The sequence below is a fragment of the Protopterus annectens genome, chromosome 8.part0 (genome assembly GCF_019279795.1).
Source record: "Protopterus annectens isolate FY-2018-M chromosome 8.part0, PAN1.0, whole genome shotgun sequence".
NCBI lineage: Eukaryota > Metazoa > Chordata > Ceratodontiformes > Protopteridae > Protopterus > Protopterus annectens.
In genome coordinates this window covers 303,801,733-303,828,504 of record NC_056741.1, presented here as the reverse complement: position 1 = coordinate 303,828,504, position 26,772 = coordinate 303,801,733, and the positions used below count along the sequence as shown (strand labels likewise).

The 26,772-nt window shown below is 41.7% G+C and overlaps 1 protein-coding gene across 1 annotated transcript in view; it reads right to left on the bottom strand.

The window, feature by feature from the left end:
- LOC122808771 (death-associated protein kinase 2-like) overlaps positions 1-26,772 on the bottom strand; it is a 1,232,522-nt gene that overhangs the window by 368,259 nt on the left and 837,491 nt on the right. The gene's annotated exons all lie outside the window — the stretch shown is intronic.

Sequence of the window (26,772 nt, the reverse complement as noted above, 5' to 3'; positions counted from 1 at the left end):
AAAAGGCTTGTTAAATTAATGAAAGTTTATGTGGTCCAAACTGTATTATTCCATTTATTTGTATCAGTCTCAGCATAGTAAGAACTTCAGTTTTTCATTATATTTGTATATATTTCTCCCCACCCCACCTCCATTGTCACTACCCTGTCTCATAAATACATTTTTATTACTCTCCATTTCTTTTATTATATCATGTAGCAGCAAAGTGACCTGAACACACTCCACCATCAGTGTCTGTCAGACCACCCCAGGTGGTGGCAGCAGCATGGCTAACACTATCAGAAGTATCCAGTGCTTCTGGGTCCCAGTCTGCCACAGTTGCCTCCACATCTCCTGTCCTACCTGCAACACCTGATTCAGGTTGCCTGCATTGCTTGCTGGTACATGTGCATCCACCAGTATCACTGTAAGTGGAGGGCACATCTTTGCCACACATCGACAGCTGACAGACATTGCGGGGGATATTATAGACAGGAGGTTAAATGCCTGGCTAAGTCACATGGAAAACCTTTTCAGGTGACTTGTTCAGTGATGTCCATGCACGCCACTGACTCCACAGTCTGAGCCATGACCAGTGGTGATAGTACCCAGGGTGGTGATTAGTCTCCCCCTGTATTTCATCTGGTAGAAACTGCAGCTGTGAACATATCATCCTACTCCCAACCTATATTTCCCCTTTCCTTTGTGTTCATACCCATCGCTGTTGGTCATTCACACCTCCCCTCATCAGTGTCTTTCCTATGTTTGCTTGCTGCCTTCTCCATAAGTGTGCCCACGCCCCCTCAGTATGTTACTATACACCCTGTCAGTCATGTCTGTCTTACCTTGATGCCTAACATATCCTTCTCACACCTGTCTTATTTCCCCTAATGCCTTCCCTGACTTATCCTTTTCTTAAAAAAATATAAACTGGGCACCTGTCCCCCTCCAAAAGTGTTTTCCTCCAATCCACCTCCATCCTGCTCATTCTGTATTTGCCTTCTGTTCTACCCTCTGCTTGCTTTCCCTTTGCATCTCTTTCCTGTTTTCCCATTTTCAATCTTTAATCTGGTCAAAAAATAGATCATATCATGCAAATGCAAATATAGAGCTTCTAAATCACTTATATTTTATGGTGGCAGTGTGCATAATGGGTGTCGAACACCATCAATGATAAACATGTACAACCAGCAAGACAAAGCAATCCTCATTGTACAGTCATAAATATATGCAGTCACTGTTATCTGCTAAGGATATTGGCTTCAGCTGCTATCAGTCATGTAAATCAGCTGAGTGTTACTGCACAACAGTGTATAAAATATGAAGGTTGTGTCTTTAGTCTGATTGCTTCAGTAGTTCAGCTTGTAATAAATGATTGGTAGACGGCTATTGATCAGAATGGAAGGTTAAAATTTCCACGGGTTTGTACTTTTTTTTCCTTCTCTGCTTCCATTCTGTACATGTGTAACAACCACCTGCTACGTGCTACAATGACAATATTGGTGTGACTGCTTCAAGTAGCAAAGCTTGTAAATGGAATGATCTACAGACTGCCCCGCTGGGGCATTTTCCTTTTGCTTGTCTGCTTCCATTCTGAAAATATGTAACAATTAACAGTGCTTCAATGACACCTTAAATGCAAATGATTCAGTGTGTCACTTGGTAAATTAAATGACTTGTAGAGTGTTTTGAGTGCATGTTCCAAATCCTCTTGTGGCTACGCTCTTTTCCCCTTTCTTTTTTTTTTACTCTGTGCTTCCATTCTGTAACATGTGCAACAATAACCTGCTCTGTGCTTCACTGACAGCTTCCAGATGGCTCCTTGTGTGGCTCAGCTTCTTAAGTGAAGTGCTAGGGAGACTGTCAATGGAAAGAATACCCCAGTTCCAATCCTCAGACAGTTGTAGGTGTGCTTCATCATTTCATTTACATTATAACAGAGGTACAGTGCACAAACTCTGCTGATGTCATGACTGGTTTCGGTTGACACACCTTGTTACTTGTCTGTATCCTACATACCATGTGCCTTGTTTTACATTTTTCTAACTTCAAGTACTTATGTTTGCTATCTGTCTGTATGTGTCATACTCCCTACTCAACTTTCTGCCTTCCTGAATTTGTCTCCAGCTCCCTTTGCAGTCGTGTGTCCATTACATGTGTTTCTGTGGCCTACTACCTCCGCTATCCTCCCACTTTACACATACTTTCCCTCATTTCTTTCACAGCAAATTCTCTACACATAAGTATCCCTGAGTCAGTAAGAAAAACAGACGTGTACATGAGCACCACCAAATGTGCACTTTCTTTTCCACCAACTACCCTAGAGGCTTGGGCTCATTACATGCTTAATACAGTTGCTCATATTTCTGTGGTTGCAGACTGTTCCTACATGATCTTTATAGAAGTCCATATTGCTGCCATGATGAGAAGTTGTTTGTGTCACACACACACACACACACACACACACACACACACACACACACACTTGCCTGGCCACGTGCATTAAGGAGCCTTGGGGGTTGTCACATACTCATAGTAACATTTTGGAACCCCTGGGAGGGTATGTGTGTGTGTGTGTGTGTGTGTGTGTGTGTGTGTGTGTGTGTGTGTGTGTGTGTGTGTGTGTGTGTGTGTGTGTGTGTGTATGTTTCTTTGTGTATGCACACATACACAGATATATGTACATATATACACAGACAGACACAAACACGCACACACATCTATATGTATACAGTTTGCACTAGTTAATACACAAATTTAGATTAGGTAATTGAGCCAGAATGCTTTTGGCAGATAAGAGGAAACTGGACCCAAAGTAAACCTTAGAGCTGCGACTAATGACTTCATTTAATTGCTGGAACCTGTGTCCTGAGAGACTGCCTTCCAATCTATCTGCAAATATACAGAGCTGAGTATATTTTTTTGGTTTTAGAGTTTGTACTGTTAATTGTTGCTTAGATCTCTGTTGAAACTGTTGTCTCTCTGTTCCGAGAGACTGCTTTCCAATCTATCTGCAAATATACAGAGCTGAGTATGTTTTTTGGTTTTAGAGTTTGTACTGTTAATTGTGGCTTAGATCTCTGTTGAAACTGTTCCACCCACCCTCCCTATTTCTGGTTTGTGGTGGCTTTTGCAGTTGCCCACGCCACTGTAGATTTGATATGGAACACTCCGCCAGTCCCATCTCTTTACCACATTCTACCTAATAAACTCTTTCTGCACTTGCTTTTTGTCCTTTTTAATTTAATTGCATTTTTTAAACTGTGTTTGGTCTAATATTGCTACATACTCAAGTGTGCTAGCTTGCACTGCATGTGAATTGTTTTTACTACTGTTTAGCTACTTTTCTGTAAAAAAAAAAAAAAAACTGTAAGACTGTTTCCTACCTTTCCTGTAACTAGTGTTCCAGATACAGATTTGCTGTATACAGGACTTTATGTAAGCTTCTGAGCCCCCCAAGCCTTTCTATGTTGGAGGGAAGCCTTCTAGCTTATCAGTGGGAGTGGTAAGCACTAGGTAACCTGTCTAACACAAAAGGAGTGGTTCTGGCCCAGAAACTGTAGTTACTGGCAGTTTGAGCAATCTCTTCCATCTCTCTCAACTTTCTGATTTGAACGCCTGCATTTGCACGTGTTTCTGTCCTGTAACTCATCTAGTGAAGATAAAGATTCTTAGTTTTAGCACTTAAATTTGCTTATTCGTGCTCAGCACTTGTTCAGAACTTGTAAGCACTAAATAAGCTGCTAATTACGATAGCACTCAGTCTTCCTCATTACCTAGAGGAAAACAGTTTTTGTACTTGCTTTTCTCACTTGCTTAGAGGAAAAACAGCTCTTGTACTCACTTTCCTCACCTATCTAGAGGAAAATAGTTTTTTATTCAGGCATGTCGAAGGGTCAGCTCCCATTGTTCTCTCCTCTCTATCTGTTGAATCTGGGCATCTTGAGGCAATGCAGAAATCGCCTCATGTACACAGACAACCCTCTCTAACTACCACCTAACACTACAACCTGTGAGAGATGCACTTATCTAGCCAAACTGGAGGTAAAGCTCTCTCCAACCAAAACTGAACTTGACAGTCATGAGGAGAAGGTAAACATTTGCACCACACCGCACATCACATAGTCTCACTAAATCTACACCACCAAAATCAACACATAGTAACACAAAAACATTTGCGGAGGCTCTCAGTAATAATCTGTCTAAGTAACAAAGACCTCCAAAGCAGAAATGCAAGCAACCTCAATCCCCCAACACAACCCAAATGACACATAGCCCACAGACTCAGTGTGCCACTCAACCACAGCCAATAAGGCAAAACAATGTACCCAACACACTAGTTATAGGTGACTCTATAATCAGGCACACTGATGTCCCACTCACCAGGCTAAACAAGGAGAAGGTTACTGTCAGCTGTCTGTCGGGTGCCAGGATCCGCCACATAACCCACGCACTCAGGTCACTCCACAACAAGTACAAATATGACTCTGTCATTGTCAGTGTTGGTGTGAATGACCTGAGATGTACCTCCCTGGACTACATGAAATGAGACATGGACGAGCTCTCCGATTGTGTAGCCCAGGCAGTTATGACCCTAGCCCTGAGTAGCATTCTGCCATCGCCCAGAATGATACCTCAGTACAAGGACAAAATGATTGACTTCAACAATTGGCTAAGCTTCTGGTGTCATTCTAAGGGGATCCAGTATCTGTCTACTTGGGATGACATGGTCGACAGACCACGATGCTTTGCCACAGATGGCCTGCGCCTGTTACCCCTGGGATTCTGGATACTGGCTAAGGCACTTGCTGCCACTATAGTGCCTTTTTTAGGCAAAGTTCAAATGACAAATTCACCACTGTAACAGGAAAAGGCAAGCAAAAACTGTGGGTAATGCTACTCAATGCTAGAAGTCTAAATCTCAAAATGCACTCACTCAAGCCACTCCTTAAAATGGAGAACATCGATATCTGTGCAGTGACCGAGACTTGGTTCAAGGCTCCAGAGAGCACCCCTGCACTACCAGGCTATAACCCATACCACACTTTTCGGCCATGTAACCTGGACCGAAACACCAAAGGCGGAGGTGTGTCCATATTCGTTAAGGATAACCACACCTCCAGGCTAGTTGCTCAGCATACTACATCCGAGGTTATCCAAGTGCAACTAACTCTGGGAAAAACTGCAATCCAAATTGTAGCTTGCTACAGATCCCCCACCATGCCCCAGGATTCTTACTCCTCTTTTCTTGATGTAATGGAAAATATTACGGTTCAACTAAACACCCTAATAATGGGCAACTTCAACTACCCCACCATTAACTGGGAAAACTACTCGTGTGCCAACTCCTTAGCTCAACGCTTTCTGGAATTCATAAACTCCAATGCCCTGGATCAACTTATCCACACCCCCACCAGGGGCAACAATATCCTAGACCTGGTCATTACCAACATGAGTGACCGGTGTTCCACACCTGGAGTCAACTCCTCGTTGGTCCGATCCGACCATAAGCTAATCAACCTTGATATCCACATCCCACCCCCACCCCCCATTAAGGAAACCATGGAAAAAATTTCTACAAAGCCAACTTCATGCTTCTTAAGACAGCAGTGGTGAACTTCATGACACTCATGCAGATGGACAATACAGTTACAACTGCTGAATCCTACACAAATGCACTCTATAAGCACTTACACTAGTGCATGGATCGTGCTATCCCAAACAGAACCCAGACACTATCCTCCAAAAAAAGGAAGCCAATCTGGTGGTCTCCTGCCATAAACAAACTATACAACAGAAGGAACTGTTGCAAAAGAGACTAATCCAGTAACGAAAGAACACCAACTATAGAACCACTGTGAATGAACAGACTCTGGGATAAACGCCGCTCGTACACAAGGATGAAATTAGTTTATTGTCTCACAATAAAAGAGTAGATCACTGGTTAAGCGCTTTCAACTGGAAACTCCAGTCTTCATCAGAACAAAGTAGTAATGCATATCCAGGGTTATATAGTAATCAAATCTTAATTATTAAAAAACCCGCCAAAAACTTTAAAGCTATACAAACCTAAATACATCAAAAACTAAAACCATATATAAAATTGTGACAACTTGAATAATTAAATGCTTATGTATAAAACAATTAAATGCTTATGTAAAAACAACTTGTATGTAAAAAGCTTATATATAAACAAACACTTATACATTAGAAACCTCACTTATGCATAATAAATTAAATAGAATATCTGTGTACACATACAGATGTATATGGATGTCTGATAGTAATATGTAAAAACATACTACAATATAAACTCTTATATAATGAAACTTTAAGAATGTTAGCTGATTCCCTAAAAGTATCCTAACATTAAATTAAATACAGTACAATACTCAATGATATGGGAAATATAATAAATATTAATATTAATATTGTAAATATAATAAATAATATGAATGTGTGAAACCATAAATAAGTATAAACTACTTATAATGAAAGAGCTAAAAATGGTTTGATACTAATAAATCATAAGACCTATGGTCTAGTTACATCTGCCATTTACTTTCATATCATGAGAATCATTTTTCCAATTGCCTCCATAAGGTGTACAAATAACCTGATCAATAATAGCAAATAGAAACCCATGCTCATTCCCTTTCTCTGAAATATGTCTGTACAATGCGTTTTTTGTGTCACATTTCTGTATTTTGTATAAATGTTCATATATTCATTTTCGTTGTCTGTGTTGTTTTTTTAGTGATGTATGCGGCAGCAGGGTGGTACACATTAAGATATACCACCTTTTGTTTGTTATGTACACCCCATACACTTATGCCATTAAGGAGATCTTGCAGAGACATTGGGATGTCATCACCACACATAATTTAGGGGTACAGGTTGGAAAATCTCCCAAATGTGTATATAAGACAGCTCCCAACTTGAAGAGAATATTAGAGAGGGCCAGTAACCATAATGAAGGATTGGATAGATTTAAAGGCACCTCTAAATGTGGCAAATGTCAACAATGTAGGCATATCAATGAAGTTAGGAAAATTCAATTAGATGACATCAACCACACTACCACCAAGTGTAGGACAGGTAACTGTAATACTAAACAGGTAGTGGTATATGCAACATGTATGTACGCAATCATATACTACATCGGTAAAACAGAACGACAGCTTAAAAAACGAATATATGAACATTTATACAAAATACAGAAATGTGACACAAAAAACGCATTGTACAGACATATTTCAGAGAAAGGGAATGAGCATGGGTTTCTATTTGCTATTATTGATCAGGTTATTTGTACACCTTATGGAGGCAATTGGAAAATGATTCTGGCGTATTATGAAAGTAAATGGCAGATGTACACAGATGCTACCAGACCGCCAGATCTTAACGATTTTATTAGTATCAAACCATTTTTAGCTCTTTCATTATAAGTAGTTTATACTTATTTATAGTTTCACACATTCATATTATTTATTATATTTACAATATTAATATTAATATGTATTATATTTCCCACATCATTGAGTATTGTACTGTATTTGATTTAATGTTAGGATACTTTTAGGGAATCAGCTAACATTCTTAAAGTTTCATTATATAAGAGTTTATATTGTAGTATGTTTTTACATATTACTATCAGACATCCATATACATCTGTATGTGTAACAGATATTCTATTTAATTTATTATGCATAAGTGAGGTTTCTAATGTATAAGTGTTTGTTTATATATAAGCTTTTTACATACAAGTTTTTTATACATAAGCATTTAATTGTTTTATACATAAGCATTTAATTATTCAAGTTGTCACAATTTTATATATGGTTTTATACATGTTTCAATTTAGTTTTTGATGTATTTAGGTTTGTATAGCTTTAAAGTTTGATTTGATTACTATATAACCCTGGATATGCATTACTACTTTGTTCTGATGAAGACTGGAGTTTCCAGTTGAAAGCGCTTAACCAGTGATCTACTCTTTTATTGTGAGACAATAAACTACTTTCATTTATCCCAGAGTCTGTTCATTCACAGTGTTGCAAAAGAGAGTAAAATCCCATGAGTGGAGGAGCTCCCTGGTCAGCCTCAGTAAGAAGCTGAGATCCCTTATAAGATCCCCCAAAGCTAGCAACAAAAACAAAATCACCACTACTTTTAAGGACAACCACAAAGCATTCTATAGCTATGTCAAGAATCTCGATGGCAACACCCAGATCTGCTCTGAGTTACAGCACAAGGGCACAAAAATTACAGAACCAACTGATATTGCCAACATCCTGGCAGATAGATTCAGTGCTGACTTTACCCCCCCTCACCCCTTAAAAGGCCCATATCTATACAGGAAGAATGCAGAGTCCCTGTAATCACAACTACGCAGGTAAAAGCTGAACTCTCTAAAGCCAAAAACACAGCATCCACGGGAATGGACAACATCCCAGGCTGCAGTTTACATGAACTTCAGAAAGAACTGGCTCCCCACTTAAGCACCATGTTCAATAATAGCCTCACATCAGGCTTTGTGCCCACTGAATGGCTCACAGCAACAGTTATCCCACTCCACAAGGGGGGAGCCACCACTGACCCCAGGAACTATCGACCTATTAGCCTGACGAGCCTGGTCTGCAAGGCCATGGGACGTATCATCATGGAACTCATAAACAAAGACATTGGTAATCTCCAAACTCTAGACCACACCCAGTTCTGGTTTGTGAAAGGCAGATCATATCATGCCTCCTGAACCTGATCGACTTCTTTGAGGCAGTCACCAAAGCCGTAGATGAGGGTAAGGTGGGTCACACAGCCTATCTTGACCTCGCCAAGGCATTCAACACCATCCCCCATTCTGGAATTATAGCTAAACTCAGTAAACTAGGTATAAATCCCTATGTCACAAGATGGGTTGCCAAATGGCTCACTGACAGAACCCACACTGTAAAAGTTGCAGACTCCAAATCTGACCTCAAAGCAGTGACAAGTGGATTACCACAGGGTTCCATCCTGGGACCTCTCCTGTTTGGTATCTACTTCTCTGAAGTACAGGCTAACACAGAAGACCTCTGGCTAACGAAGTTCACAGATGACTGCAAACTAGGAGCCATAGTCAATTCCCCAAATGATGTGGACATCCTACAACAGGGCCTCACTGAGATAGATGCCTGGTGTCAGAGCCATGGCCTCAATCTCAATGCCAAAAAGTGCAGTGTCATCCCCTTTGGTAAAAACTCTGTACCCATGAACTACCACATAGGCAACAATCTACTTAACAGTAAATGCGTGATAAGAGGCAATGGGACCCAGGTGGACAGTAGTCTCTCCTTTGATAGTCACATCATCACAGTAGTCAAGAAGTCCTTCTACGTGGCACACCTCATCATAAAAGGGTTCTCATCCAGGAAAAAAGAGGTCATTGTTCCCCTCTACTTGACACTCATTAGACCCATTATAGAGTACAACTCCCCTTTTGGAATGTACCTCACAAGACATCTGCAGCAGCTGGAAAGGCCACAGAAGTGGCCCCTGCTAGACAATGGTCCAGGGAAGTAAATAGCGTGAGAAGAAATAGCCAGGGAATTGTTATGGCTAGGCTTCTATAGGCCCTAGGGCTGATAGCCTAGAACCAACCTATGAACCTATACATACTTTACAAAGAGGATTACTGGCTTCAAACAAATACCCTACACTGACCGTCTCAAAAAACTCCAGCTTTACTCGGTAGCATATCACCTACTCCAAAGTGATCTCTGCCTAACATATAAAGCTATGTCAAACCCAGAGCTGTTGGACATGCTACACCTATAGAAATCCCAATCCCTCCGAGCTAGACGCTCTGGGGACCTAAACCTTGTCACCACAATAAATAAGACATGCTGGAGGGATAGATTCCTGTCCCAGAGACTCTGCTCGACAGTGGCATAGGAAAATAACTTTCTTGGGTGGCGTAAGCCAGGGAACCTTGTTGGCTAGGCTTACGTAGGCCCTTGAGCCTAGTACCTACCTATGAATCTATTAATATATTTCAGCTTGTGCTGTCATACATGCAGAGCATAGATCATACACACAAACACACACACACACACACACACACACACACACACACACACACACACACACACACACACATATGCCCACCAATTACAGAAATTTTATGGACTGTGTATACCTCCACTGTATGACTGTCATCAAATGAATGAATAAATAAATTAATAAATAATGGTCATGGCACTGTCAGATGCATTCAGTGCAATTCACTGCATCCTCCAGAATGACTGAATTCATAAATATTGCCCAAGGTAATGTCTTCTGTTTGATTCTGTTGGATGGATACAGTGTAAGCCATTGCACCACACACACACACACACACACACACACACACACACACACACACACACACACACACACACACACACACACACACACACAGATGTGCCCTTCAATTACAGCCACTTTACTGATTCTGTACAGCTCAGATGTTTGACTGTGATTAAATGAATAAATAAATATATATATATAACTTAACAAATAATGACCACAGTAATTTATTTCAACTTGTTGCTGTGACACGCATACACACACACACACACACACACACACACACACACACACACACACACACACACACACACACACAATATTTAATGTACAATAAAAAAAATACATACTGTTCTACAGCTGACAGGCAGTGGCACCAATAAACAGAAGAAAAATGTCTCCCTACATGCACACTTAAAACCAATAACAAACATCACTTGCTGGTAATGAAAAAGAACAATAAATTAATTAAGCACTTTCTTACAAAACAATCAATAGATTTCTTCAACATAGATATCAGAAAAACACACTCCAAATAAATAAAAATATAGACTCACATGCTATTTTAGTAAAATATTTTAATCAAAATCCATCTGTTTTATTTTAAAATAAATTGAGTTTTAACTGGATGATGTAAATTCTCTCATTTGATTTTTTTCACTAAAAATGTTTCATGAGAGGTGTTCCTGTAACTTTGTAAATATCACGTAAATCAGTATTCTGATTAATTTGGAGTATATGTTTTTGATATCTAGTCTAAAAGTCCACAGCTCCTTTTGGACAAAAGTGCTTAAGAAGTTTATTGTTTTTTGTTGTTACTCACAAGTGGTACTTTTTGGAGTGGTTGCATCCAGTTAAGGAGACTTTTTTGTTGTTTTCTATATGTATACTTATCCATGTTATACTTTAAGCTTCTTTCACAATGCTTCAGGCACCAATGACCTGATGCTGCTTGAGTCAATGGGAAATTAAGGCTTGTTTTTTTTCTAGCAGCCCAACCAACCCAACTGAAGCATCATTTCTGTCCCCGAATTGCAGAGGGACATGTAGCAAGGTCTAACCACCTTATTGTATAATGGGGGGGTATATCTAAATATTGGCTGTTATGAGCACAGTCCAGCCAAGTAAGACAACGTTTTAATCAAAATGAGAACTTCATACATGAGCAGACGTCTGAGCCCCAAAACTAGAAAGGTGACTATTTTTTTTTAAGAAAAACAGACTTTTTTTTAAATTTATGATTCAGAGAAGCTGTAGCCCATCAGCCAGTACCATGAACTGCCCCTGCTTAAACTGAGGCTACTAGATAGATTTCTACATCTTCTACATCTTACATTTATACGAGTGCCTAAAACACTATATAGAACAACAACAAAAAAAAAGAATGAAAAAAAGGTAATTAAGATAAATGCAAAATAGAAAGTAGCCCACCTGGAACTTTTTAGGCACTTAGCTAGATCAGTCCAAAACTGATCTTACAAGATTTTTTTCTACATGTTTCTAATAATTGTATGGTTCCTCATGAATCCTTCTATACGCATGTAATTTCTTGTGACAGTAAGACCAGTGGAATTATCCAAGAAGGATGGAATGAAGACAAGGCTGAAGAAGGAAGAATAAGTCTTTCTGTTTAATCTGAAGGCTTAGGTTCATAGGTTCATACGAGGCTATCTGCCCTAGGGCATTTATAAGTCTAGCCAGAGTGTATTTGGCTTTCGCCACCCATTTTAAATTAATTTTGCTATGCACTTTTTCGAGGTTAGTATACTGTGCCTCTGTCTAACAGTGACACAGAAGTGATACCCGGGGTAAACCTACGATCTCCCATCCACTCATCAAGATTCCTCTTGAAGAGAGTCAATGAGGGACTCTGCCTAACCTGGACTTGAATTTTATTCCAGAGTGAAGGGATCCTCTGGGTTATGAATCTGTCCCTCCAACACGTCCTATTTATTTCAGTGCTGAGGTTCAAGTCTCTCGAGCGCGTAGCTCAATGGGATTTAGATTTTCTGAGGTGCAGCATGTCCATTAATTCTGGGTTGGACATGGCTTTATACGTCAGGCACAGTTTGCCTCTGAGCAGGCGGTATGCCACTGAGTAGAGCTGGAGTTTCTTTAACTGGGCAGCATATGGCATCTGTTTGAGCCCTTTGATCCTCTTGGTGAGGTACTTTTGGGGTCTTTCCAGTTGCTGCAGGTGTCTGGTAAGGTACATCCCAAAAGGGGCATTGTACTCAGTTATGGGCCTGATGAGGGATGAGTAAAGAGGCACGATGACCTCCCCTGATCTAGATGTGAATCCCTTCATGATTAGGTGGGCTATATAAAATGTTTTTCTAACCACTTTGGCCACATGGTTGTCAAATGAGAGATTGCTATCAACTTGGGTCCCCAGTTCCCAAATTACTTCTTCTGTATTTAATGGATTACCACCTATGTGGTAATTTGTGGGAACTTTGTTTTTGCCAAAGGGGATGACTATACACTTTTTGGCATTTAGCTTGAGGCCATGGCTCTGGCACCAGTTGTCTGTTTCTATGAGGCCCTTTTGGAGGATGCTTGTGTCGCCTGGAGAGTCTATTATGGTGCCCAGTTTGCAGTCATCTGCAAACTTGGTCAGCCACAGTCCTTCCATGTTGGTCTGTACCTCCGAGAAATATATACCAAACAAGAGAGGTCCCAGGACTGAGCCTTGTGGGACGCCACTTGTAACTGGTTTGGAGTCTGACATGGCTCCAGCAATTCTAACCATGTGGGTTCTGTCCTTGAGCCAGTTTGCAACCCATCTAGTGACATAGGGGTTTATATTTAAGCTGGTGAGCTTATCTATAATGCCCGAGTGGGGTATTGTATTGAAGGCTTTTGCGAGGTCCAGGTAGGCTGTGTGGACCACCTTCCCCTCATCAATGGCCTCGGTGACTGTTTCAAAGAAATCAACCAGGTTTAAGTGGCAGGATCTGCCCTTAACAAAGCCAAACTGGGTAGGATCCAGTGTCTGTAGGTCCCCAGTGTCTTTATTTATGAGGTCCATGATGATCCTTTCCATAGCTTTGCAGACCAAGCTAGTCAGGCTTATAGGCGATAGTTTCCAGGATCTATTGAGGCACCACCTTTGTGGAGAGGGACCACTGTTGCTGTACGCCACTCTTTGGGTACATATCCTGTAGTAAGGCTGAGATTGAACAGTAGTTTTAGGTTTGGGTTTAGCTCTTCTTGGAGTTCATGTAGGACGCAGCCCGGGACATTGTCTGGTCCCATTGATGCTGTGTTTTTTGCTTTGGAGAGTGCGGCTCTTACCTCAGCATCTGAGATGTCAGGGGGGCAGCACTCTGCTGGGATAGATATTTGCCCTTTTGGTGGGGGGGGGGAGTTTGCGCTGAACCTATCAGCTAGGATGTTGGCAATGTCTGTGGGTCCGGTGTATTTTTTGTCATTTTGGACTAATTCTGAGCATATCTGGGAATTCCCACCCAGGTTCCTAACATAACTAAGGAAAGCCTTGTGATTATCCTTAGTGTCCTGTGCAATTTTTCTCTCGAAGCTGGCCTTACACGATTTTATGAGTGCCCATAGTTTTTTGCTAATACTGATCAGAGATGCCTTCCCTTTTTGGGATTTTGCTCTATCATGTAGTAGCTTCCTCCTTCTATTGTATAGTTTGTTTATGGCTGGGGTCCACCAGACAGGATGTCTGCCTTTGGAGGATTGGGTCTTGGTTTTATTTGGGATTGCATGATCCATGCATTCCTGAAGGTATTCATAGAATGCGTTTATAAATGATTCTGCGGTCTGGGCCGTATTCTCCACAGGCCTGAGGGCTTTGAAGGATTCCACCTCGATTTTGAGGAGTGTGAAATTTGCTTTAGAGAAGTTTTTCACTGTGGTTTTCTGGGCAGGGGGTGGGGTCGGGATGTGAATATCCAGTGAGATTAGTTTATGGTCTGATCTTACCAGTAAGGGATACACTTCTGGTCTGGAGCATAGAGTCCCCATGTTGGTGATGATCAGGTCCAGTATGTTTTCCCCTCTTGTGGGAGTGGTAATAAGTTGTTCCATAGCATTTGAGTTTATAAATTCTAGGAACCTTTGGGCTAGGGTGTTGGAGCTAGAGTAATGCTCCCAGTCTATATTTGGGTAGTTGAAGTTGCCCAGTATAATGGTGTTTGGAGAGACCTTCATATTTTCCAGTGTTCTCAGGAAGGCCGAGTGGGGTTCCTGGGTTTGGGAGGGAGGTCTGTAGCAAGCTATAAACTGGAAGGCAGTTTTACCCACTGTTAGTTGCACATGGATAGTCTCTGATGCTTCGTGCTGTGCCACCAACCTGGAGGTGTGGGTATCTTTGACGAATATTGATACTCCCCTCCTTTTGTGGTTCGGTCCAAGTTTTGGGGCGAAAAGCATGGTATGAGGTATAACCTGGTAGTGCTGGGGTGCTCTCGAGCCTTGAACCAGGTTTCTGTTACTGCACAGATATCGATGTTCTCCATGCTAAGGAGAGTTTCGAGTGCATGCATCTTGAGGTTTAGACTTCTGGCGTTGAGTAGCATTACTCTTAGTTTCTTATCCCTTGTGATACCTATGGAGCTGGGTTTGTCTTTTGAGCCTTGCCTAAAAAAGGCACTATGGGGGTAGCAAGATCCTTTGCCAATATCCGAAAGCCCAGGGGTGACAGGTGCAAGCTGTCCCTAGCGAAGCATCGTGGCTTGTCGAGCATATCATCCCATGCTGATAGGCATTGGATCCCCTTTGAATGGCACCAATACTTAAGCCATTTGTTGAAATTGATCATCTTGTCTTCATATTGTGGCATCATTCTTGGTGAGGGTAAGATGCTACTCAAGGTCAGGGTCATACCTGCCTGGGCTACATGCTCAGAGAGCTCCTCTATGTCTCTTTTCATGTAGTCCAGGGAGGTACATCTCAGGTCATTCACACCAGCATGGACAATGACTGAGTCATATTTGTACTTGCCTTGAAGTGACCTGAGTGCTTGTGTTATGTGGCAGATCCTAGCACCCGACAGGCAGCTCACCGTGACCTTCTCCTTGTTCAGCCTGGTGAGCGGGATGTCAGTGTGCCTGACGATAGAGTCACCTATTACAAGTGTATCAGGTGTGTTGTTTAGCCTTAAGGGCTGTGACTGTTCTGCACACTGGCTTTGTGAGCTATGTGTTGCACGTGTTTTGTTTTGGGGTAGCGGTTGCTTGGGTGTCTGCTTTGGAGGTCTCTGCTGCTTAGGCAGATTTTTATTTAGAGCCTCCAAGTATGTTTTTGTGTGTTTATGTGTTTGGTTTGCTGTCATGGTAGGTCTATGTGAGACTGGAATTGTAGTGAGTGTGGTTTCATTCTCCTCCTGACTGGTTACGCCAGTACTGAGTTTAGAGAGCTTAGCCTCCAGTTTTGCTATATGGTTGCATCTCTCACATGTGTTGGAATTTGTTGGGAGGAGGAGAGAGTTGTCTGTGTACATGAGGCAGTTGTAACATTGCCTCAGGATTCCCAGATTCACCAGCTGGTCCGGAGAGGAGATTGACAACTGACCTTTGGACATGCTAGAATAGTATTGGGAATTCCTTTATAATTGAAAAAAGGGCCAATGGGGAACAAGGTACTCAAGGGGAGTTTGTAAGGGTGTAGTGCTTTTAATTTTTTAGTGCTGACTTATATAATTGCTTTAGTGAGCAAGTGCCAGGTAACTTAAATGCAATGTGTTACAGGTAACTTAAATGCAAAAACGACAAACAGTAACTTTTTTTCAAGTGAAACAAGGAAATAAGTACAGTAAGCAATGCAGATATCACTAGGCATCCACAGAAGTGCTGAAAAGCTGTGTTTTATGTGGAATTAGTGTTTCAGGGAAATAACAAGCAAACAAACAACAAGCATACAAATAAAGCTAGATTCAGCAGGCCTGGATCTAGTCTATGCTACAGCAAACAAGGTGTACCAATTTCAGTAAGAAACAGTTCAAATATGCAGGCACTATAAGCCTTTAACCAGAAATTCCCAGCTGAGAAGGGCAGAGTCCAGCCTCTCCTCCCACAAGAGTGCAGACCACGAACCTTCTTAATGTAAAATAACTGGCCTGAAGCCCAAGTGCTTAAACCAGAACTAATACACTTTTAGAATAACAGACACTGAGCCCTCAATTAGCAGTTCCCAGCTTAGAAGGATGTAAGCTACCTGTCCTGCCACCACAGTGCAGGCCACAAACCTTCCTAATGTAAAACAACTGGTCTGAAGCCCAAGTGCTTAAACTAAAAGGCTTAGAATGAGTTACACCAAGCAGTAATAAATACAAATGAGTACTTTTAAGATGACGCAAAAGCAAAATAAAGTAGGAAGAAACACAAATACAGTAAAAGCAGATAAAATTATTATTATTTTTTTTAAAGTGGAAAGAGAGAAAGGAGTAGCAGAAACTAAGCTGATTGGCCTTCTCAAATGTTCTCCCTGTACTGGGTAGAATGAGGTAATGACACTAGACTGGGAGGAGGGTTCCAGATCAAACTTACACTAGGGGCAGGCAACTGCAAAGCCACCAACTATAAAAACACTATATAAAAACACTATACCAACAGGGAGGAAGGGTGGGAAACAAACTGCAGAAATGTTTCTCACAGCTGAAAAGCAGCAGTGAGCCTTTAAATGAAAGTTTTAAACAGCTAAAGGAGCCTCTAGAAAAAAGAGTTTAACTGCAACAAGTTTTCAGAAACAAACAACCCAACAGATGCTTAATAAAAGTGGACAATTTCCAGTTAATACCTCACACACAGTGAAACTAGCTAGAAAAATACACAGTACACAAAGTGCTATAAATAACAAAGAAATAAAGAACAAAATAAACAAAAAACAGGATACTTAATGTTATATATTATAGCTCCGGGTTTCCTCAGTGTCCTTCCTTCTATCAGTTCAGTGTGAAATGGCAGAACACTCACAACTGAATTTCTTAGGTAACAGAAAGTTGAAACCTGAGACAGCTTTTAAGAAAGAAATCTCAAAAGAACCAATGAGGTGCTTAGTCTAAGCTGTAGTCCAGGTGACCTGAGTCAGCCAATGACCTCAAACAATTCTCTCGCACTAAAATGCCTGATGGCTTTGGCTAAACCAAGATGTCCCTGAATATGTGCTCAGACACACAGCCTCCACATACACTAGGCCCAAATACAAGCCTGAATATGGAAATGCTACAATTATCCACACTACTTAGAACAAACTGCAGAAATGTTTCTCACAGCTGAAAAGCAGAAGTGAGCCTTGACTGTCTTTCTGCTGTGTCACTCCTACTTATAGCTGCTGTTTTAATTAGAATATAAAAACAAATAAAAATACGCTTCTGGCCTATATAGATAGACTCTGGTAGACGTATCTAGGAGCATGAATTCAGTAAAGAGGAGGTCACAAACATTTTATACCACTTTTTATAATCAAACACAGCTTTATTGTCATTGTTAAAGGAACAAAACAGTAATTATAAGCAAATAATTTGGACTGATTGTCCCCTATGCTATGACTTTTTATACAAGTTAAAAAGTGTAAATATGAAGAGTCAGAAAGAACAAACACATCTTGTATATCATGCTTACAGCACCAGAACATGATTATGTATGGGAAATGTATATTTTTCTTCTCATTCAGAACAAAACTTAAAACATCTTTTGCTGTGAATATACTGTGAATATACTGCATTTGAATGATCCATTAAATATACTATGCAAGAATTAAGCATAATTTTAACAGTGAGCAACATTTTTTCTGTGGAAACTGCAAGCAATCACCACTAGAGGGCACTTTTTGATAATCTGTGCACAACTGCAGACCATAGCTTCAATATTGGAAAAATGTTTTTTTTTTCTTTCTTTAAAACCACCCTTCATGAAATCTGCTTTAATTATTCATTTCCACTGCAGTTTCATACTGTTTCTTATCTGGTGTTGGATTTTGTCAGCAACCTTTTATTATAAAACTGCAACATAATTGCTCTACACTCGCATCTCAAAAATGTGTAAACCCCAGTGGCTAAATTTTGCATATAGGGTACTAACCATTTCATTTTTTGTCATTTCTTCATACATACACAGAAGTCTTTCAGCTTTTCCCAGTTAGGGGTCAACACAGCAGAACTCCAGTCCACTAATGACTGTCAGTGGATTTTTACGGTGCCAAGTTGCCAGCCTGATGCCCAGCCTTCAAAGTTGTGTCTTTAAACATCACTGGACCATGGGGAGGACATGCAGACTCCACACAGAAGGTGCTGCAGCTGAGAATCAAACTGGAGAACCTCTTGCTGTGAGTCGACAACACTAACTGCTGCACCACCGCAGCCCGTTATACATACACAGAAGCATGACATTTATTCTTGTCAAGGAGCATAACGGAGCAGTGAGGAGATTCAGCAGCAGTTTGACAATCATAGCATTAATCAGTTTTATATTCTTAATGTATCACAGCAGAACAGGCAAATTGAGTATTATGATCAAGCGTCTCTCAATCGAACCATGATGTTTTTCATTCAAGATGAAAAGAAGCTGGGGAAATTAATTCCTTGCTATGTTGTAGAACAATAAAAATATTACTGTCGTATCTCTCAAACTCTTAGTGCAAGAAATCTGGAGAAAGCCTGACAAAATGGGGGGACAAGTCCCAAAAATAGGGACAGATTTTAAATATCATCACCCTTATAAACATAGAAAAGTGCTAGAGTAGCAAGGTTTGTTTTAACATACATTTTCTGAAGGATTTGAAGTCTAAAAATTAAATGTATGTCATGATATAGAAACTTCAGTCCTCAACTCATCCCAGGGATTTGTCAGAAAACTACAAATTTATGAGAAATAGACAAAAAATGGTACAAAAATCTGGACATTCTGTGAAAATCTGGACAGCTGAGTGGTAAAACTTTCCCTAAGCCTGTAGCGCAGAGTGATAAAGCCCTGACTGCTCCTCTGATGACTTGTGTTTGACTAGAGGCACAGGTGCTGGACAGAACAAAAGTGGGAAGGATGGGAGTGAGTGGATGATACTAGCTCACCCATCCTGATGGAGGGAGACAGCTTAGACTTGCTACAATAGCAGCATTAAGGGCCTGGTGAGGTCCACACTGTAAGCAGTGTACTGCTTGGTCTGGAGGATTGGGCATGCACCTCCCAAAGGCAGCCATCATGGAGCTTGCAAGGCTGCTATAGGTGGTGGGGTTAGGGGATAGTTCACAGCAGCTGTATGATGCTGCATCAACATCCTTGATCTCTTCACTGGCCCCACATACGGGTCTGGTAGAGCCCAGGGGAGCAAAGTTGAACCCTCACAATACAAGATAAATATACAAAAGTTTAGTTTTGCACAGCATTTATTGTATTTTTTAGTTAGTATAGCTAGGAAAACAGTCAGAAATGAGCTCTTCTGACATCTATACTAAAATTTTTGTGTCACAGCTGAGTAAGGAGTGCAATGCTAGAGGAATTCCATGTTCAATCTCTTCCTTGGACATACTAGCATATGGAATTCCATATGCTAATATGTCCAAGGAAGAGACTGGTAGCTCCATGTGAAACTGCAATGCAGCCCACTATCCCTGGAGACAGCCTAGCAGTTGCATTTGGTGTGTAGGAAGTAAACAAAGTACAATCCATTCAATCCCTAGTGAACCTCAAAACTTAAATAGAATTACAAAGCCTGGCACTGGAAATGAAGCTTCTGAATCTCAAAGCACTGACAGAATACGGCAGCTGGAGCCAGAACAGAGAGCCGAGCAGCATCAGTATGAGCGAGACATGATTATCCTTGGTAGGGCCATGCAAGCCATGCCGAAGGAAAACTACAGTAGGAGATAATTTAATAGTGGCATCAATTGTATCACTGCTTTAATTTGTAATATTGTATATCTGTATCCTGCCTATATCGTTTTAAGACTGTTATATAAATTCTGTAACTGTTTTGGAGCTTTTCTACTCGGGCCTCCACTGAAAATGGGTCCTTGGTCCAGTGAACTTTCCACATCAACAAATGTCAATAAATAAATAAATACATAAATACACAAATAAATAAATAAATAAATAAGGTGTATAAACAGCACCACTGGGTATGGTTTTAAACTCATTTGTTCATGGATAAAGCAATGCATGTAGTTTCACAACTTAGTGATGTTGATTATTTAAATTATACTAAAGTTAAAAAAAATGTTTACTTGCATGTTTTAAACTGACTTTGCATGCTTAAAGGAAAAAGTTGAGAGAGCACAGAAGAAAGGCACATGACCATGTGAGCAAATACAGTGCAGAAATCAGCACTTAACTTTCATAGTTGGGTGAACAAATGTGACGTCACCACACTTGAAATGCTTACAGATCTTTTTTTTTTTTTTTTTGGGGGGGGGGGGGGCATGCTGTAAATCATTCTGATGTCAGAGGCCTTAGGGCATGCGGATATGATACTTTACCCACTCATATAAAAACATCCAGTGCCATCACAGTGTGAGTCCCCGTATTTTCAGCATGTCCTAATATTCAGGACTAGCCTTAGGGAGCACATAGGGATGGAATAGGAGCACACGGCTGTGGTACAACAAGACACCCACTGTCATATAGTACTCTACCGGGTAGCATGTAAGCTTATCCTTGTTAGATACAACAAGCTGCAGGTAGCCTGGGAGGGTATTTTACCACTGTGAAAAAGGTAAAAGATTTTAACTAGATGGTAGCGCTTCCAGGCAGAAGCCCAAAGTCTAGCATGTTAACATTTCCCTAAGTGTTCAGAATGGATCTTGTATGATCATTCTTCAAAGGGCATCACTTTCTCCAAATGGACTGTACCTTGCCCCAAATATATTTGGGGCTATGGAAATATCTTTTACTAGTCTGTTAACCAAGGAACAGCTGCACATTGATACTAAATCATTTCTTTAAATTCCTAAAAAAAAAAAAAACAGTCTTTAAGATGCTCAAACTGTTTAATCTACCCTCATTAGGTGTAGTTCTTCATCTTCATCTCCTTACTTCTGTTCCTGAACCCAAATTGCAATCACCATACTAGGTCTGAACTGGCACATAAGCTATAAGAACAGCTTTTCACAATTATCTTTAAGTTTGTGTCCCAGTAACGAAATGCCATACTTACAATTCTAGGAATAGAGTAGCTTTTCACAATTATTTGAAGTCTATGTCCTAGTAAATGAATACCATACTTATAATTCCAGAAACAGAAGAGCTTTTCATAATTATCTTTAAGTCTGTGTCCTAGTAGCTGAATGCCATACTTACAATTCTAGGATTAGCATAACTTTTCATAATTTTCTTTACAATTCTGTCCTAATAACTGAATGCCATACTTAACATTCTAGGATTACAACAGCTTTTCATAATTATCTTTATGTCTGTGTCCTAGTAAAGTACAGATGTGTACACTTACCATAAATACAGATGTTCGAGTGCATTAATTGTTGCAGTCATCACCAGTGGGGTTATCCCTACTGTGGTAGCCCTTGGCCGGCCCGAATACCAGAGTCAATGTTTTTCTGCATCAGCTGCTGTCATTTGTTGACTGACGTCAGGTCATTAGTGCTATAAAGCAAGGCAGCCAACGCCATTACATCAGTTTTTCTTACCCTAACCAGTTGGAGGCCCAAGGAAATATGGTAAAGTGGTCCTGGTGGCTAAAAGCCACTGTAAGAAGCTTATGTCTCCCTAAAGAAAGAGGATATAAGGGGGAAGGGAGGAGGAAAACCAGGACTGCAACAGTGAATACACTCGAACATCTACATTTATGGTAAGTGTACACAACTGTACTATGTTCTTCATGTTTTACTGTTGCAGTCATCACCTGTGAGAGGATTCCCAAAGCTGAGGAGAGGGATGGTAGAATTAGTAAGAGACCTAGGAATGGGTCAGCATGCCCTGCAGAACTGCAGAGGCAAACCCTGCCCTAGCCGTAGAGTAAAGAGGTAAGTGGTAATGCTTTGTGAAAGTATGGACAGAAGTCCAGGTGGCAGCTTCCAAGATATCCCTGGTGGGAGCTCCTCTGAGGAATGGTGTGGAAGGGGAGGTTGCCTAGTGGAATGGGTATGAATAGACTTAGGGGGTGCTTTCCCATGTAATCTGTAGCAGAAATGGATACAGTGATATCCATTTGGAAATGGTTTGCTTGAAAATGAGCCTCCCCTCTGTCCCTGGGCAAAGCTGACAAGAAGTTAGTCTGTTTTCCTGAAGGGTTTAGTATGGTCCAGGTAGTATCTGAGCTGTCTGTGCACGTCTAGTGAGTGCAGAATTCTTTCCCCCCTGTTTTGAGGATTAGGAAAGAAGGTGGGTAGATGTATGGCCTGGTTAAGAGTCACATTAGATACCACCTTGGGCATAAAGGAGGGATTAGTCCTCAGGGAGACCCTGTCTGTATGGAAAATGATGAAGGGCTCAATGGCCATCAGTGCCTGAGGTTCTGAAATCCTTCTGGCTGAGGTGATAGCTAGTAGGAAAGCAGTCTTCCAGGAGAGGTATCTCAGTTCTGCTGAAGCAGCAGGTTCGAAGGATGGTAAGGTTAGTTTTTCCAAAACATAATTCAGTTCCTAGGCTGGCGTGGGTGGCCTTCTGGGAGATCTGATATTAAAAGCCCTTCTGAGGAATTGTTTAATCAAAGGATGTGAGAAAAGGGGCTGATCTGTACTGAAATGAGCTGAAATGGCTGAGGCGTGGATTTTAATAGAAGAAAAGGACAGGCGACTATTGAGTAATTCCGCTAGGTAGTCCAGGATATGAGGGATAGAAGGTTGTGAGGAATTGCCCCCTCTGGACTGGCACTAGGAGCAGAATCTTTTCCATTTCCCTGCATATGATTTTCTGGTGCTGGGCCTTCTGGCCTCTGTGATAATGTCTAGGGCCTGTTTGCTTAACAGGGGCCCCCTGTTTGCCTTTAGAGTTTGAGCCATGCTGACAGTTTGAGAGTCTGCAAGTCTGGGTGCCGCATCCCCCCCCACCACCATCACTTGAGTCAAGATATCTGAGATCAGGGGAAGCTTCCTGAGAGGCTGTAATGTCAGGCTGTGCAGTAAGAGGTACCAATGCTGTCTGGGCCAATCTGGAGCAATGAGGATGGCCTTTGGTCTCTCCTCCCTTATCTTGATCAGTACCTTGGGAATAAGAGGCAGAGGAGGGAAAGTGTACACAAAGAGGGAATTCCAGGGGAATCTCAAGGCATCCACCTTTCACACTAGGTGGTGATACTCCCTGGTACAGAATTTTTTCAGCTGGTGGTTAAGGTGCGAAGCAAAGAGATCCACCTCCGGAGTTCCTCACTCCTGAGTGACTTGTAAAAAGATTTTTTTGTGGACCTGCCATTCATGGGGGTCCAGTAAGTTTCTGCTTAAGTGGTCTGCCAGGGTGTTGTTGATCCATGGTAGGTATTGGGCTATTAGGTGTAATCTCAAGGAGAAGGCTGTCAGCCAGGAGGTTCATGGCTAGCTTGCACAGAGGGTAAGATTGGGTCCCCCCTGTTTGTTGATGTACCACATTACTTTGGTGTTGTCTGTTTTGGTAAGGAGAACCTCTGGCCTGAGATGGGATTTGAAGGATGTCAGAGCTTTTTGTACTGCCATCATTTCCTTCTGGATGATGTGTAAGGGAAGGTGCTGGACATCCCAAAGACTTGGGTGCACCTGCCTGCTAGGTGAGTGGCCCAAGTAATGTCTGAGGCATTGGTGGTGATGGTCTGCCTGGTTAGGCGGAAGATGAAGGGAAGACCCTTGTTTTTGGCACAGGCCCCTGCCCACCAGAGAAACTTGGCCCTTATACAGGGCATCAGAAGGACAGAGGTCTCTAGAGGCTGAGGGTGCTGACACCAAAGGTTCTTTAGATACCACTGAAGTTTTCTCATGTGAAGCCTGGCCAGAGGAATTAGGAGGATGTAAGATGCCATGTACTCCAAGGCTTGCAGGAACTTCCTTGCAGTGAGGTGACTTCTGGAAGCCAGCTGGGTAAATTAGAGAGGCAGGAAGCTCTGCTTTTCTGGGGAGAGGAAGGCCATTTGGGATGCTGTGCCCAGCAGTGCTCCCAAGAAAACGATCTTTCTGGAGGGTGTGTACTTTGATTTCTTCTTGTTGATGATGAACCCTAAAGAGGTTAGGAGGGTTTTGACAAAGAGGATGTCCTGGAGCAGCTTTTCTTTGCACCCTGACTGAATGAGGCAGTCATTGAGATAAGGGTAAATCTGTATATTTCTCTGTCTGCAAAATGCTATGGCTGGGGCTAAGCATTTGGTGAATACCCTGAGAGCAGTAGATAACCCAAAGGGTAGCGCAGAGAACTAAAAGTGTTGTGAGCCTGCTCTGATGCGCAAGAAATTCCTGCAGGATTTCCTTATGGGGATGTGGAGGTAGGCATCTTTTAGATCTAGGGTCACTAACCAGGCATTTTTTGTCAGCATAGTCAGCAGCAGCTGCTGCAAAGCTAGCATTTTGAATTTGGGTATCACCAGGGAGGTGTTCAGAATGGATAGATCCAGGATAGGGTGCCAAGTGCCCTCTTTTCTGGGAACAATGAATAGTCTGGAATAAAAGCCTTTGCCTGTTTGATCTGAGGAGACAGGTTCTACTGCCCCTTGGGATATGAGAGTTTGGACTTGTTTCATTGCCTCTGCCTACTTATTTGGAGGTAAGTCTGGGTACCCTCTTGGAAGTGGGAGTTCGTTGAAAGAGAATTTGTATCATTGAAAAATAATCCTTAGGACCCATTGGTCTTTTGTAACAGAAAGCAAATTTTCTTTGCAGAGGAAGAGCCTTCCTCCTAGTCTTTGGTGAATGAAAGGAGGGCAGCGGGGGTAGAGGGAGTCATTGAGAGTTTTTGCCATAGAGGGATGGCTTCAAACTCCCTGCCTTTGGGGCGGAAGTGGTCCACTGTTTAGTTCTCTGCTCTCCCTGGGATGGGGGACTGGGTGGTCTATCCCTGCAGGGCTTACTTTGACCCTGTCTGCTACGTGCAGAAAAGAACCAGTGCTTAGAGGGAAAATTCCTGCTGAACCTAGAAGGTTGTACCTGAAAGAAATTGTTTACTGTTTACATAGATTTTGCTTTGTCTTCCATCTTTTTAAGCACCTCTTCTGCTTTTACTCCAAACAAGCAGTCCTTATCCAAGGGTGCATCAATTAATTTAGACTTGATGTGATCAGGGACAGGTTGTTCCTTCAACCGTGCATGTCTCCTAATGACAGATCCTAACACTGCTGCCCTGCTTAAGGCTTCTAGGGCATCATATCTACAGTGCAATGAGTGTTTGGCCACTTACCAAGTAGATTGCAGTAAATTTGCTAACTCTTTCAAATTGGCACAGTCAGGAAAGTTTGAAATCTTTTGCTTTAATAGTTCCAAAGTGTGTTGTTGATATTTTAACATATGGAACTGACAGTTGAGAGCTCGGATAGCTAAGGTTGCAGAGGTGTATACTTTTTACCTCCATTTGTCCAGAGCTCTGGAATTCTTGTCAGAAGGAATAGGATTCTTAACAGAAAAAGCCTTAGCTCCTTTACATCCCTGTGTAATGACCTCCGGGTCTGCAGCAGGATTTCTGTACAGGTATTTGTGAGAATCTGGTTCTCTATAGTACCTGTCAGATTTACTGGGAGTAGGTGGGAGGTCATCAGGGGTGAAGCTGGATTAATGGAAAACATCATCTACCACCTCTAAGATAGGGAGGATGGCCAAGGGTCTGTGCTGGGGCAGGTCTAGAAACTCTCTTAGTCTTTTCTTAGACTGAGGGAAGTCCTGGAATTCCCAGTGGAAATGTTCCCCGAAGGTGTGAAGGGTTTCCCCAAAGGAAAGGTCTTCTGCTGGGGAGGCACAAAGAATGGATTCCTCTGCATCTGAATCCTCATAAGCAGTCAGAGGTTGTTGTTCCGCTTTAAAATCTGAATAAATAGATTCCTTATAATCTTGTTCTGTCAGTATTTCAGGAAAAGGGTGTCTTTTCCTTTTAGAAGTTGTGGCCTGACTGCCCCTGATAAGGGAGATAAGGTCCTCCACCATTTTAAGCATTTGGGCTTGGGGTGGTGGAGCAGGGGTAAGATGGCGGCTAGAGGTAGATTTTCTAAGAGTGGCCTGGCTTCTAGGCCTAAGAGTATCCATCGGTCTGAGAGAAACAGTAGTCGGATGAGAAGACGTCAGTTTTTGTCTAGATTTGGTAGTGCAAAAGGCCTCCTCTGAAGCCTGTGCCTGCATTGTGGCAAGGCAGAGACAACCAAAGGCTCAAAGATGAAGGAGATTTCTGCAGCATACCGGACTCCGAAACGGTCTCAGTAGAGACCTGCGTAGATATCATAATGGCGATCAGGGGCTGTGAAAGCGCCTCACTGAATTCCGGAGAACTGATGACTTGCTTAGCGGTAGAATCATCAGAAGGCTTAGCCTTGTGTGGTCTATCTCTAGCTTAATCTCTACTTTTTTTGGAATGTCTATGGATTGTTGGCTGATGGACGCCATTTTGGAATGCG